This window comes from Saccostrea echinata, unplaced genomic scaffold (genome assembly GCF_033153115.1).
Source record: "Saccostrea echinata isolate AGI-Se365-2 ecotype Australia unplaced genomic scaffold, CSIRO_AGI_Sech_v1 ptg000047l, whole genome shotgun sequence".
Taxonomy (NCBI): Eukaryota; Metazoa; Mollusca; class Bivalvia; order Ostreida; family Ostreidae; genus Saccostrea; species Saccostrea echinata.
In genome coordinates this window covers 4,739,113-4,756,411 of record NW_026889796.1, presented here as the reverse complement: position 1 = coordinate 4,756,411, position 17,299 = coordinate 4,739,113, and the positions used below count along the sequence as shown (strand labels likewise).

General features: G+C 31.3%; 1 protein-coding gene across 1 annotated transcript in view; it reads right to left on the bottom strand.

The window, feature by feature from the left end:
- The window catches only part of LOC133202446 (G-protein coupled receptor dmsr-1-like), a 45,184-nt gene that overhangs the window by 13,459 nt on the left and 14,426 nt on the right, over positions 1-17,299 (bottom strand). The window contains exon 2 of the mRNA XM_061338271.1: positions 8,143-8,194. The gene's annotated coding sequence lies outside the window, so the exon portion shown is untranslated. The remainder of the gene's footprint in view (positions 1-8,142; positions 8,195-17,299) is intronic.

Below are 17,299 nucleotides of genomic sequence, written 5' to 3'. Positions count from 1 at the left end.
TAAGCCTCTACATATGTCATCATACTCATGTCACTCATTGACAACTTAACTGGACAGATATCAAAGAGAAAAACTAAAAATGCACAATATTTATCAATATTTATTAACACACAATGAGAGAGGTATTATTGAAACGCGTCTGCAAAAATGACAACTTTCACAACAGACTTTGTTGACGATATAGCAATGAATTGATTAGCATGAAAGTATAAATAAAAAAAACGTTTTCTGTTATTTACGAAATATATTGCCACAAAAACTCAAAGGTCTGCTGTAATTTAATGGAAAAAATTGAATTTTTTTTTCTTTCGGTCACACCTGATCATGCCATGCGTTCATTGTTTATGACTAGGGTGTCGCTCTCAGTTTACTGCATACATGTACTTTTCCCTCTAAAGAGGTTGTATGACTTTCTTAAAGGTGGTGCCAGTGAAATCGTCAGTGTCCAAACTATACAAAACCCGAGGTAAAAGTTTGTTTTTTTTTCTCTCTCGATATATATGTCTGCGTGTGGAAACTACACGTAGAATGAAGATAACATATGCTTCATTTTCTACAATGCTTTCCACTAGTATAAAAAGAACGATAACTCGAATAGGTAGAGAAACGGAAATTGGTCGATATTCCAATAACTTACAGAAAGATTTGGCTTAACTTGTTTGTCTGATTAACACTTCTATTTGTTTTGTATAAATTTTGTTTCATGCACTCAAATATATATTTTTGTATTGAAACGTTTAAAGCAAAGGAGGAGATAAACACAGTAACCCGCATTTAGTAAATTTATGAACATATTGACTGATGCGTGATGCATAAAGATTAATACTGGTAAAAAGTATCTGCTACCGTGTAAACATTTTATATTCAGAATTAATGCTTATCTCACATTGCATTAAATTAGCTGAATGCCTTACTGTTAGACCTTTGAAATTTGTTATAAAAGGTAAAGGTTTGATAAGTACAAAAGTATAGTATATGTTTAAATTACCAATATGTACAATTTAAAAAAAAGAAGAAGAGGTTTTAATCCCTCTCTTTAATAATAGATTTCTTAGACTTCTTTTTGGGAGAAAAAAAACAACAACAACAACACATAAAACATTTCATAAATAAGGTATAAGATTATGAATGTGGTATATTGTCATTTTATCTTTTCAAATTCTATCTTCTGTTCAAAGCAAATAAGAATTCAAATTTCCCTTTTCAAAGAATGAAATTATCTAAAATCACGTTTCAGTTTTAGATAATTTTTTATCCCAGTTTAAGGAAGGGAATTTGAGTTACCATGCATACTGGATTCCCAAACTTCATAAAAATCCTTAGAAAAAGGATACATTGTAGGGTCCAGAAAACTCATTCTAAGCCCCCATCTTAACTTCTCACAAAAGATAACAGTGCTCCACCATATTCAAGAAGTGGTGTAAATCAAAGGTTGACAAAAACTCCAAAGAACTTTACGAAAAATTGAAATCACATATATATACCCCAAATCAAAAGCATCAAAATATATATGTGTCTCTAAAATCGTCACGATAGATTAAAGAACCAGACTTTTTTTACATTAGAAAAATTGCTTCTTCATTAAAACTGAACTCAAAAAGTTTCATCTGTGATTGGTCAACTACAAAATTACAATTGTTCAAATTCATTTTTATTCTACACACAATGCTCTTAAGTTGATATCTATAAGATGCTAGCGATCCTCATTGACAATAGCTTGGTAGTCTTTGGAGATAGGCCAAAGACCATAAACTGAAAGCAGACGTCGAAATTTAAATGCACATATAATATTCCACTTTCACTTGTATATGGTCTTTATATCTTTTGTTTCCAGTCCCCATCTGGTGTTTCCAGGGAATCATGTTTGATAAGACTTAAAATTTCAATGTTTTATTGGATCCGAAGCTTAACCAGTGTTCTTTACCTTCACTTTTCACAAGACGCAAAATAAAGAAACATTCGCTTCAAAAGATACAGACAATGTAGGTACAGATTACACCTTAACTTAGTACCATAAAGTTAAATCTTTTAGAGTTTAGAGTTATTCCTCTTTATCTGTTATTTTTAAAGGAATTTCCATTTTCATTTGAAATGAACTATGCGTTAAATTTGCTAAAAATGTCTTTCTAAAGTGCATCATGTAAAGAAAAGAGATGTGCTTGAGCTTTACATGTATCCAGATATGAAAATATGTCTGTAAAATCAGAGAATTTTGCTAGTATTTCCATTTTGAATTATTTAAGCTTAATTTTAGCTCGTACAGATTAATCTTATTGATTGAGAAAACAGTATTCAGGTATACGTATATATTTGCACTGTTTGTTCAACAAAGAGATTGCTTACTTGAATTAATTGTTGAATTAAAAAAGAATTAACAAGTTTACCCAAGTGATAAATGTAAACATTAGTATATATAGTTTTTATACCATGCAGTAGAGTTGTCGTTCTAATCAAAAATTAGAATACGTCTAGTCTTGAATTTCTAAATATGATAAATTTAGTAAAATAAGAGTTTTCTTAATTGTGGTAATGTTGTATATCCCCCATTAAATTTAAATAAATTGAGCAATTTTGTGTTACTACAAATGATTTCAAATTTGTAGAGTAGACCTTGAAATTTATTGTCTTTGTATAGAACTGTTGAAAATGTTATTACATACATGTACAATGTACTTCTTTTAAACTATTCAAGCGAAAAAAATATCATTTTTTAAGATAGAAAAATTATAACTTTTTTACTCATCAGTTAAATAATTGAGAATCTTGTGTTTTTTATGCATAAAAACAATCTCTAGTGGAGACAAACAAGTAATTCAACTACAAGAAAGTAATTAGGCTTTTCACAAGAAAAATAAAATAATGTCAAAAATGTAAATCATAAATAACAAAATACAACGTCAGTCAACTTGTATATGTATTGAACACAATATGAAAACCAAATAAGAATTCATGATGAAGAGAGAGGAGAGAGGAGATAGTTTGTTCCTTGAAGCAAATAACTTTTCGAAGCCCCACTGTTTAATGGCGTCTATTTTCATTACTTGGTCGGACAATGAAATATTGATACTGAATAGAAATCGTACTGGCGAATTGTATTTATATGTAAATTTTACAGAATTAATCTAAACCCAGAAGTGAATAAGTAACTTAGGGGACTAATGGATTTCAAGCAGGAGGAATTATATCGTAGCACTCAGATGCGAAAGCATTTCGTTAATCTCTTATGCTGGTATTTGTTTGACTTTTGGAAATTTGCATTGTATTGTAAAGAGTAATCCAGGTCCTCATTATAATTCTTAAACCATTTGATTAAAAATTGAAGTAAATAGATTACTTACTCTTTACTAAACTAATCAGTGAAATTAATTAAAATTGTAATAAAAACAAATATTTGTGTTGATTTATACTTTTTGAGTAGCCAGATGATGATAAGAATTAATTGGAATCATACTTTACTTTTAGCTGGTTAAAGAAACAAATATTGGAGAGGTAAGCTTTCGTCTTGAAATAAAGATCTTTTGGCGACTATGATACAGAGAGAAATATGAAGATAACGAATAATAACCCAGCTCAAAAGTCCTTTGGAACAATACAAATTAGGAGCTGATCTAGAGCAACCACAGACCTATAAAAGAGTCAGAGGTGGGATCAGGTGCCATGGAGGAGAAAACATCGCCTGCCAACTGTACATGTTCACTGTATGCTCCTTGTCATGATCCGGCAAACGGAAAAAAATTGTGTGAAAATAATTTGGATTATTTGATTTTATATCAAATAGTCTGTTTTATTTTTGGGACACCCTGCATCGTTAGCCTAAACTACGTACGAGTTATCCGGAAACCCTTGCAGAGAACCCCAGAAATTTTTTATTTAGCAATAGCAAGCTAGAAGCAGCAACGTGGTTTTTGACTTGAGAAATATGCCTCCGGTAAAGACAACAGAAAAGAAGAGAAAAGTTCCGATGTGTTCGCCAGCCAGGGCGAGGGGGAGTAAAACCCCAAGTACCTGAGGAGTTGCCACTTCTCAATGGTCAGGTTCCCCCATCGACGTGGACACAATAACCTACCCCCCAGCTAAATCACAAATTGAACAAACAGTAGTTTACCACATCACAAACTTGTTCATCTGATGGTATAGCATATCATATTCCACACAAGTTAAAAGTATCGGAGGGTCAGTTTATAGATATATCGCTTCCTCCTAAATTAGCCACTGAATTAGACAATTTTGATCCCACGCATGTGAATTAAGGCTAGGTATAGGCGTTTCTATGCAAATGAGCTAATAAAAAAGCAAAAGAGGTATATTTATTATTCAGAGAAAGTTTTCATTTATTTTCTTATGTATACTTAGTACACACGATATATTGTTATAGCCAGTACATATTATGACGTCATATTATGATGTCATTGTTCTTACCTACTGGAGGTAATAAAACACATCAACAAAACAGCTCCGGCGCAAGGGATTACCCTATTTAATTTTTCAAAAAAAATTGTATAATGCTAAGAAGAATATTCTATAGATTAATAAAACTGCTGTACAAATCCTAGGCATTTTCTCATTGGATCAGAATTTGAGGAAACTTATACCGGACTGTACATTTTTACCCAGATTCAACTTAAAACTTTATAATTAGAAATTATATAACTTAGCTGCTGATATTTGTGCATCAATACCAGCAAGCTTTGGAATATTTTGCTTCTAAACTTACCTTGTCTCAGTTAGATAAAATAGAGCATGCACCGAAGCATTTTTGTTGATATCGATTATAATCTTGTGTAGTAAGGAATAATGACATCATAATATGACGTCATAATGTGTACTGACTATCCCATGTCATGGGTACTAAGTATATATTAGACAATAAGTTTTAACTTTCTCTTTATAGTAGATATAGTCCTTAGGCATTTAAAGTAGTTTATTGGTATAGAAATGCCTATACCTAGCCTTAACTCATCTGCGCAATGGGAAGTTCAATTTAAATATGGCTTTCTGAGCGTAGTTAAGCATAAACAAAATTCAAAGTAAAACACTGAAAAATGGACATCTGCATTCATGATATACATGATCATCATGTTTGTACAGAATGTAGCTAAAGATCAAGGAAAGCTCAAATAATTATATTCGTCGTGTGCTCCTTGTCATGATCGGACAAACGGGAAAAAATCCGTAGCCAAATCAGTGTGAAAATAATGCTCTAACAATTTGTATGATAAAATGTCAGTCAACATTCGACTAAAAGATAGATTGTATTTGTTAACAAGGTCCTTATATCAACATTAGAATTTGTCAAATGTTCACTTTGAACGAAACTGTTGATATCCTTGTATCATAAACTTATTTGTCAAAAGCTTATAGTGTTTTAGAAGAAACTAAATGCATTGTAATCATAGCAATATCTACAAATCAAGTGCATGTTTGTTCCCAAGACTGATTTCTTATAACACAAATCAAGTTAATATTCACAGAAGTAAAAGATGCTTAGAATTAAGTGAAAAACATGCATCTGTAACTGCATGTAAACAGCAATATAACCTGAGAATAATTAATTCACGCGTCATTAATGCTTTTGAATGTCACAATACCTGTCTTTATTGGCACATAACAGCACAATAAACATACACTGAGATATATTTTCTATATTTCATTCTCAAATAATAATTGAAATAAAGTCAATATTTTGATCAGACAAGAAAGATTTTTGAAGCAAAAGTAATAGCATTCATTGTGTTCTGAATGCTTCTAAAAAGACTTTCACGTTTAATTTATCGACGAAACAATTAAAACTTCATTGTCTTGGAACTAGTGCATTTAACAGGCTTTGGTTTACCCTGAAAGGAGTTGAACCATGGATTTTCCTTTCTGGAGGTTATTTGGTTAATCACATAAAGCGATAATGTTCCACGAATCGTTTTTCGCTAATAATTGACAGAAGGTCGGATTCAATTGACTTTCTTGTTTATCAGCGATGGAGTTTTTCCAAGATTTCAGTAGTCAGTGCCAACTTGACGCAAGAACAGAACTGTTCTATTCTCTTGTCAATTTACGTTCCGTTAAAGCACATGCACGACTTCGTAAAGGAGATGACAGAATCGATTTTTTTTATCTGAGAAGAAAGACAGAGACAAGTCTTAATTTTGGAATAACAGCATCATTGATGAAGCAAACTACGAGTAACAGGCTTAATTAGGGGAATAAGCTCGAGAGAAAACTGGAAAGAATTAAATTGCCAACGCAAATACTTCAAGCCACTTCTGCGCAGACCACTCCATTAGAGAAAAAGCAATTAAAAGACTTTATCGGTTATGGTGAAGCATCGTCTTTCCGTGCAACAAGATTGAAATTAATGACGAACCTATTGATGTGTAGATTTGAATGTTTAAAAATATAGGAATTGTAATGTTGTCTATTGGTAGGTAAATATGTTTAAGATTGTTCAAAATTTTAATTGTGTAAATATATCCAGGTTTGTTAAATATTTAAGATTTGTCTATTGTCAACTATACCATCTGCACAGGCATGACACAAGAAAGACTTCTGACATCTTATGATGACGAATCGTCAGTGCTACCATAAAATTCAACAAAAATTGGAAGAAAAATCAAACTGTGCATTTTTGAAAAAAGAAGTGAATAACATTTTGCCACATATCTTAACTTCTAAAGAACCTCTTTCTGAATTGATAGCTGTTAATAATGTGATTTGGTAGGTTGATACAACAAACGAAAGATCAGTGTTCGGTATATTTGAGTCAAAGGGGCCAAAGAAGGTCAAGTTCCTAATTTGCTCTTAGTGAAATTTAAAAAAAAAGGAAAAGAACCTTAACATGCTTACGTAATCAAAGCACTAATACACTGCGTGATTGAATATCAAGGAAGGAGGCAGTGTTAATTGATGTAGAACACATCATATCTTAGGCAACAACCCTAGATAGAAAAAAATCATTTCGATACATCAAACTGTAATCAAAATCAGATTCATCTCTGCGGATATTAAAGTCCCGCGAAGTCTTCATTCCAACCATTCATTTTGTCAAATTAACGCTCCAAATCGGCAATTTCCTGACTTGAGCCTGCGTAATTCCAAATTGTTTCATCATTTCGCTTTAACTTGATTATAGGAATGAATGCAGTCTAACAGACTCAGCGTTTCACACTAGAGCAAATGTCACGCTGAGAGATCAAAGAAACGGTTTTAATTAAAAGCAATCAAGCTGGAAATGATCTTTTTCTTATTATTTCAAGAAACCGGGCTTCATCATTACCACTTGTTTCATTGTTTTTTTGTTTTGTTTTTTTTTTTTTTCATTTTAACGAAAGACGTCGGTGCCTTTTGTTTGACGAAATGCTGATGCACACACAAACCTACCAATTCTTGTAAAGTGTTTCAGATTCTTTTAGGTTTGTGTTTTCCTTGTCAGAATGTTTAATATTATAGTTATACATTGTATCACTTTGTCTATGTGAAATATTGGAATAATTTATGAAATAATTGGAATTCATGAAATACAAGGAACATTTAGGTATTAATTACATGTCAATAAATTACAGAAGGAGAATCTGAAAGATCTGTCGCCGCTTTTTTGTAGAATATTTTGAGAAATGTAGTATTATTCATCTAATGATTCATTATTTTAATAGAATATAGTTCTGAAACAATCATTAACACAGTATTCTTCTTTGGCAGAATTTCACTAAGTTATACTACATTCTCTTCTCTTTTTGACAATGTTACATAGTTTCGACATAAATTAATACAGTAATAAAAGTACTAAGAAAGACTGAGAAGACTGAATTTTGACTGCTGGTGAATTATACGTGTCAACCTATCCATTTCTCTGAATCAACAATATATTATTGTGAAATAAAATGTACGTATTCAAAGAAAAAAATCAATACTATATTAAACCTGCAGAATCATCAAACAACTTGATTATTTCATTTTCCTGTAGATAAATTAACAAAAAAGACCAGATTCATAAATCAAGTGGGAATGGATATCCACATGCTCCGTTATGATATTCAGAATAAAGCTGACATAATTTGATTAAATTTACAAAATCACAGTACAATTTCAGTCTTTTATTCTACGATAATTGCACTTTAGCGGTTTATTACCAATATAGGAAAAGATACTCACACTGCAAAAGACGAGCTGTGTCTTGTTTGTTGGGAAGAGAGCAATTGTGAATCTGCAAAAATCGCAAAAAATCTTTACCATAACTGAAGCAGAGCAAATTTTATGTCATGCAATCGGAAGTCATTTCATGATTGTTTTGGCTTCTAAGATGCTTCCCTCCGTCCGATAGGAAAGAAAATGAAAAGAGTTTTTTCTAGAGATTTCCACAGATAAATCGTAATGGGTTACTTCTTCTTGAAGAAAGAGATATAACAGATTTATGTGGACAGATCGACCGTTAATCAAACTGTATTTTAACACTGCATTAAGATTTAGATTTCACTGACAAACCAACTCGTGTAGATCATCATTATAGCTATCAGAAAACGTCCATTTACTGAGTGGGCGAGAGAGTTAAATGTCAATGCCCAATGAAGGACAAAGAATCTTCAAAGATGCCCTAAATATCGAAATTCTCTAAGTTTTTTTTCTTTTAGGTGAAGCCAAGGAGGATATTTCGATGCGAATCATGGCAGATACTATGACATTTGAGATATAAAACATTGGAAGATTCACAGACAGAAGGGAACTTTATTTACTTCACGTCGTAGGTCAACAATAAAAATGATATAGCTTGTCATTTCCATGAACGAACATCATCAGTGGATCCCTCTACTTTTAATAGTTATGAAATGAAATGGATTGGACTTTGCTTTTGAATACCAAAAAAAAAAAAAAGATTTTTTTTTGTGATGCAATACGATAAAAATTGATCAACAATGCAGTAAGGTAACTGATACTTCATTTGGTTAGAAGAAGAGATGTTTGACATATAGCGCTGGGAAGTGATGAGAAAAACAAATGTTGTTTGTTACATTTTTTCAGAGTATAAAAAGAGAAGACTAAGTAGTGCCTGCATTTAAATTCGGTAGAATATATCAGAACTGCCAATCACGGTAGCCTAGTGGTAGGGCGCTCGCTTCGCGATCGGAAGGCCCGGGTTGGGTTCGATTTTCGTTCGCTGCTAAGAAGAACCTAAAAAGGTAGTGACTGTTCCTTCGCTAAGCGCCCGTCACTAGGAAGTGAAAGAAATGGGTCTTTCGTTGAGACCTTAAAAATCGATGTCCCGCGTCACGGTAGGCTTTGGCACGATAGAAAACTCCTTCGAGTATAGGTCTAAATTTGAAGCCCTTCACCGGCATACGTGAGTGAAAAATTCACAAATGGGACATTAAACTACATACAATCAATCAATCAATCAATCCTTTTAAACAAGAACGTGCCTCTCGAACAATCTATTGTATGCTTTATCATTTTATTCGTGTATTTTATTGTTTAACGGTTGTAACAAAAATCTTCTTTTGAATATTCTTTATTTTCTCCCGTCTTTCTCTTTGTATGTTCAATGGATGACAATCTCAACCACTGTAATTGAAATTATTTACTTCTGAGGCCGACGTAAGCTGCCTCCATTCGAAACAATTTATTAGATAGGGATATGTTTTCTCATTTTTAAAAAGAGAAAGATAAATTTCTTGACAAATCGTCAAGGAATTGTCATTTATATTATGAAAGTCCATTTCGTCATGCGAGTTTTGGGTTTGCTCGGATTACAAGTTGCTGCCTGAGTATAAAGTTTGAAAATGAAAAAAAGGTCATGAGATGAAAAAAGGTTTCAGAATCTATAAATCTTGAAATGTTTTAGATAATTAATTTTCTACTCTTTTATTGAAATATTTTAAATGTATAAGACTCATTATGATACAGGTTATCGGTGGTAGCATGCCAAATAGAGCAATACACTACTGGTCGTAATAACAGACATATCAAACTTTTAGATCCTCTTTCATGTGTTATGATACTTCTTCTCTCGTGTCTTGAAGTTTGGGTAGAAAAGTATCTTCTTTTGTAAAATCTGATAGTCATATTGACTATTAGAACAATTTATTTTCAGTGCTTTCTTTCTGAGAAAGAATTCAACCAGAAATTGTCACTTCCTTAAAGGTCATTTTTAATCAATCAAAGTTTAGAGGAAAAAAATATGGAAAAGCTGCTGGTATCTTTATTTGGCTTGTGCAATATTATCAGAGCAAATGGAAGTGTTTTTTTTTTTCTTATCTTAACTCTTTGTAAAAACATCTCCCTCTTATAATGATATTCAAATGTAAATGTACATGTATGGTCATGATAAAAAAAATAACTCTGTGGAATTAGATCTGTAAAATATAATAATGTAAATCATAAATTGAAAATGTCTCAGAATTAAATATTGAACAAAATTTTGCTAAAACCAGAAATCAATTGCAAAAATAACTGAAAAGCAGATATTTTAAATCTCTGCTGAAATCTATTACATTCTCTAACTAATAAGCATACATCTAATGCTTGCAAATAGTAGGAACTAATCAACATCCTACCGGTATATTGTGCATTCATAGCTTTTCCGATTCTCGACTCAGTAATATGACATTACTGAAAAAAAAAAAGAATTTAAAAAATGGGTTATTTGAATAGTTGACCGCGTATTTTTAAAGTCCAATAAAACAGACACAGAATTCCTTTTAGAGTAAGGTCTATCTTGGAGATCCTAGCTTAATTGAAAACTGTTGTAATGTGTACGTTCCTTTAAGTTCCCACATTGATTTGATGATGTTTAGTATCATTTCATTGTAGTTAGATGAGGATATTACCATAAAAATAACGGTTCAAAGTATTTAATAGTGCTCGGTATATATATTACCAGTTAGTGTCTTTTAAATGTCAATAAAGAGTGGTTTTATAGACTAGTTTGCATTTGATATAAAAATGTTCTCTGTTTATTACATTACGTCTAGAAGTAGCGCTGATTATTTCGAATCCATAATTTCATCCTTATTTCGGAAAGTTGTGTAGAAGAAGAACATGACATACTTCTCATTAAACAAAACGGAGAATCTTACTTGCGTTCTAATACTGAGATTATTTGTTTATTTATTTATTTATTTATTTATTTATTTTTTTTTTTTTTTTGTCTTTTCTCAATTTTCATAAGTTCTATTTCTTCCAAAATATATTGTATTTTAGTGCTAAAAGTCAAAATTTGATGAATGATCCTAATTCAAATCAAACTCAACAGCTGATATGTTAAAAGGACAAAACTTTGATTTCCTCGGAATAAATGATGTTTTGTCCTATTTTAAGAAACCCCTTAATCTCTTTCAAGTACTTTATATCAAGACAAATGTGATAGAATAATTTTTTTTGAAATCCTAATGAATAAAATTGTCTTTCAATATTTTTAATTAGATAGAATGCTATGCTCTTATGGCTTTTTCAGAATTTTCAAAATAATTTCAGCTACAATTTGTTTTTATTATTTTTATCAGAAATGTATAATCTTTTATATAATTATGTATGTGTCAAATACACAAATGATCTACTTAATTTATCGAATATACTAGAATATACTATGTTTGATGTTTTTAAATATTAATTTTCTTTTTGTTCAATTCTTTGCAAAAAAAAAAAATTATAGATGGAAATTTATGAAATAAAATTTTATAATACTTTGGCTATAAAATTTGCTTTACAGTTAGAAAAAAATATTTTACTGTTTTGAACTGTTTCAAGGAAAGAGCTACAAACGGACAGAAAATTATTTAAAACAATACAAAGTATATCCTTATATAAATAATTCTAACTTCTTTTTCATTTTTTTTTTAGATTTTCATAAACGCATTAAATGGAATTTGATAACTATTTTTCAATCAGTAAATAGTTAAGATTAAAATTTTTCTTCAAATAAAACTTTTCTTTATCTAATGAGATTCATTTCTTATTTACACATGTATAACATTTAAACCTAACCGAACTTACTTTATATTAAAGGTACATAATTGTATGTAAACTACTCTAACTAAATACTTTGAAGTGGTGCATATGAAACTGACAATGCATGCCTATAACAATGTTAAGTTCCCACCTACCTTGCTGTTGGTCGGTATCTGGTCTATGTAATGACCCTTTAAGATCTATTCCAATTTATACAGAACAGATTTAATCGATTAGGAGAACACCCAAATAGTTAAAAAAGACCTGTAATTATCTAATGTGCAAAGCATCAAACGTGCAGAGCATGTTTGTTCGATGGTAATCGTTTCTAGCCTTTCAACATAGCAATGCATATATCAAGCAATCAAAAGAAACATGCAAAATTATTAAGCTATACAAAATGCCGATATGCTTATATGCGATAGATTATGCGCATTACAATAATATTCACATAGTTCACGTAAACTTAGTGCATGCTTAAAATTACATGTATTTGAAATTTGATACCAAAAGCATTTTCAAGACAAAGAAAATCTGATTAATTGATTGCTTGCTTACATTGTTACATGGAATAATTTAATGTCGTATAGTTTCACATTTGGTCGCTTTCAAAAGACGTAGTACAATGTTAAATCTGACATTATTGAAAGGAAAGACAATGTGCTTAAATTCTTAAGCTGTGCTAAAGTCAAGTTCTGAAACAGTTTCGAATATGCTGTGTTACAGGTGTCACCTTCCTGTGAGGCATTGATTATTACCATTCATCTCTCAGATTCTAAGCACTTGGAATAAATATAGAAGACATTTGAATCAATGAACCATTGCCAGCATCTGAACCTGTAAACGTTTAATAGCGTAAATGCGATAACAGATATAAGGATCAGCATGAATTTTGATTTTTGCGATGAAATTCCAATTTTTTGAAATTTTTGTTGGAAGTAGAGTTGAATCTACATGTGTACATAATTGGTTCAACTCTTAGTGTCGAATAAAGAAGTGAAAATTTTACCAGGACATGAGAGGTACGCATGTATTTTACGTGACTAAAGTATATTTCATCGCATTCGATAACTCGTACAGCTTTTTTCAAACCTAACGATCAACCTATTAACATATCATTTGCTTAATTCCCATTCTTATTCTTAAAGCTCGTTAGCAGGTTTCATAACTTATTAGCAGGTTTCCCATGGATCTTTGACAATAAGTGGCTTATGTGTTGCCATCATTACTGCAGGAAAACTTGCATGATCGCCAAAAACAGCGGTTGCTTTAAAATATGAATGTGTTGTAGATTGTGATGAAGCATTTTTCGAATCAAGTTACATTTGAGTTACCTGATGCTTTAACCATTTCCAGGAATTCTCTTGATTGCATATATTTAACCATTGTTGATGCAGATCTAACGATTTACAATGGTAAATTTACATTTAATGGGCATTTTAAAAACTTTTGCAATTGAAGTATGAGAGAAACATTAAAGATCTAATGGAAACAATACTTATTTACATAACAAATCAAAACTGGAGTAAATGCACTCCAAAAGTTGGTCAATTTAATCCTTGAAATGAAATGCATCCAATAACATATATAACACAGCAAGTAAACATTTTTAAGAATATGTTGTGCTCCTACTCTAACAAAGAGATAACATAATAAGCAAATATCAAACTTGAAAAGATAAAGTAGATCAATATGTAATTCTTGGAATTAAAAGTAACAAATGACACGTATTAAGAAAGAGACATATGCCTAAGAATATTTGATGGTCCACGTCTTACTGTCTCCAACAACAGTTTCCTTTTGATAACAAAATATATTCACCAATCATCAATATAAATAGATTAATCCCTCTTTATCAAGAATCAACGAATATGATTGTGGCTCATGTAACTGTTGCTATGAGTCAATTCAAGACATTGATATTGCATATAAGGTGATTTATACTGGACAAGATTTTTTGATTACATGAAACATAGGATTGGGGATAATTGATTGGGGGGAATTTCCTGTAGAATCACTGATGTATTTCGGCAACTGAATCCTTATTCTAACTCTTGAAATCTGTTTTACATGACATAGCTCTTTCTCAGAAACATTTCCCTGTCTCATAATGCTTATCAATTCCGTAGAAACCTGACATTATCTAATAAGTTCCCCCTATTCAAACCCGCATGTCGGTGGAAATTTTCACTTAACAAATCTGTAGCAAGGCTCGTAATTTGTCACAGCATTTTGACATAGCATCCATTAAGGACAAGCCTATTTAATTAATTGCAATTCTTATGGGAATGATTTTAATCTTGCGTTTATTTCTGCCCATTGTGTTGTCCCACTTTTTACTCATTCAATTTCATCACTAATAATAAAGACTAAATTATAACCATGCAGATGCTGAAGAAAAGATGATGAAAGAAAAATGTGCATCAGAAGGAATGTAATAATTTGTTTGAGGCGAAAAAGTAATCAAATATAATCTCAAAAGATAAATGTTCTTCTGAATATTTCATTTTCAGAAGTGTTTGTTTGTTTGATTGATTGTTTGTTGTTTGACGTCCCTTGCGATAGTTTTCACTCATGGAGATGTCATCAACTACCGGTGAAGGGCTTCAAATTTATGCTCGGCACTTTCCGCCATTAAGCATTGAAGATCTTTATCGTTCCAACGCCTATGATGACACGAGACCCATGTTTTTAAGGTCATATCCGAAAGACCCTCGACTTTCACCTCTAATGCCGGGCACTTGGCAAAGGAACAGCCACTATCTATGCAGGAAACGGGTATCAAACGCGGCGACCGTTCAGAAGTGTTTGTATTTAACTATTTAGATGTCCATTACATAACATATGAACACAGACTTTGTCGATTAATATCAATAATTTTGGATACAAAACCAGTCTCTTTTCAATTAGACAGGTTTTGGAAATAAAATAGTTACATCGTTTAAGATTTACTCTAACCTTTACTTCAAAAGCTTTAAGATTTAAGGTCCACCATAAAAATGGTTTCTTTAGAAGTTTTAGATATGGTAAATATACATATTTGTGTTCATTAATTTCATGTGAATCAGCTCAAAGTAAAGGTAAATGTAAATGTCATAATTATTTTTATTGAAATTCATGCTCTTTTCTGTCTTTATCTGTATTTATTATTAAATATTAAGCAATTTATTAAATAAATATTGTCGTATATGAGAGATATATTTAATAAGGAGTGATTTTTCTAAGATATTTACCGAAAAATATTTATCATCAGCAAAAATCTCCTAACCCTGTAAATAATTGAACCTCATGCTTTTCATAATACAAATTGGCATTGACGTTTATGAATTGTATTGATGTAAAATCAGAGACAGAGTCGATATCTATCTGACATGGACGGGAAAAGATTTGTATCTATAGACGCCCTTTTACACATAACACTTAATGACCTAGCGAACTGTGAGTTTATTACTTTATGAATCTTTGCAGCCAGACTGATGTCTGAAAATGCAAAACTTGTAGCATCACAAGTCTTATTGCATATCTGCAACCTTAGCACGCGTATTACGATTTCAAGCCAGAACTAATTTCTCAAAATCCAAAAATGTAGTTAACATTCCAATGAAAAGCTATTATATTAACATTAGAAAAAATAACGTCCTCAGCTCCGAAGAGAAGGTCTCTTATTTAACTTTTAATTTTTTTTAAAAACATTATTGAGCATCACTTTTACATTGCCGACCATAGGGAATGTCTAGATTTTGCAGTGTCGAATATTGAAGAAGGAAAACATTCAATTACAACCTCAAAATTTTAAATCACACACTTTTAGGTCATGTAGACCACTGGGTCGAAAACAAAATTCCTAAAACATACTGCACATCTCTTAATCATACGCAAGAAAAAAGTTTTGGAAACCTCAAAATGTAGATATGTATTTGTTGATCTGATCAGAAGACAATGTGACAGAAAGAGATATACCCGAAATTACTGGTGGAACGTCTTCAATTTAGGGGTACGCTTAGATTGTGAAACATATGTGCCTTCGAAGCTTCTGGATGTTGGAAAAAGATTGTTATTCTAAGACAAAGCGTGGGATTTTTGCATTGAGACCTAAAAATTGGAAAATTTGCATAATTGAGTCATAGTAATTTCATAATCATCACAATTATCAAAAAAGTAATAGAGTGACAAGTTTTTGCCTGTCAATAGAATATCTCTCGAACTTGCAAAGGTATTGTACATACATTCCTGTAAGAAATACCAAACAAGAGGCCCATGGGCCCCATCACTCACCAGAGTTATTACGGCAATACTGTTTCACATCAGAAGATTTTCCCCCTTTGTATTCCTATGTAAAACTTTAATCATCTATTCTACCCCAACCTCATCCCCCTGATTCATAATTTTAAAAAAAATTGACTTTATTCTACCAATCTGAGGATGCTTCTATATTAATATGACTGAAGATGTCTTCGTCGTCTTTTGAAAAGAGTATTTCTTAAGGTTTTGCCAAAGGTCAACGTGTCCAAAAATTTATTTTTACAATAGCTCGAAAACCATGTGGTTTATAAAGTTCAAACGTTTACAGTTTATAAATATATCATTGATTAACATATAGAAAGTATCACTTGATAACAAATACTTAAAGAAAGTATTTATCGAGAAAAATTCTTTTTAAAAAATGCATATATATGTAAAAAATACACCTAATTAATTCCGTACTTTTAGTGAAAGCCATCATTGCAGAAACAATATACGTTTATCAATGAAAGGCAAGTTGGACTTCGATAGCCTCTGGAAAGGTGTTTTCCCTGTTTATTTTGTCCAAATGCTAAGATTTGAAACCGAAAGTACATTGCAAATGGCGGATTTTAAAGGGGTCTTGTCTTTATACATGTCATGCTTTCAATAACAGCCTTTCAGAGACCATTCACGTCCAACTTGCCCTTCATTGATAAACATAATTATATTATTTCTTCAATGATGGTTTTCACTAAAAGTACAGAATAAAGCAGGTGCATTTTTTAAAAATATGCAAATTTTTTGAAATTGTTTTTTCTCAAAAAATATATTTTTTTGTATATTTGTTTTTAAGTGATACTTTCTATCTGTTAATCAATGATATATTTATAAACTGTGAAAGTTTAAACTTTATACCTCACATAGTTTTGGAGCTGTTGAAAAAATAAATTTCTGGGCATGTTGACCTTTGGTAAAACCTTAAGGTTTTTTCCCTATATATTCCTATGTGAAATTTTTTATCACCAATTGTGGTCCCATCCTAAACTTGTGAACGTAAAGATGCTTGCATATATTAAAATGATTAATAATGTCTTTGCTATTCTTGAGAAAAATATTTCTAATCATTTTTATCTATATTCCTATG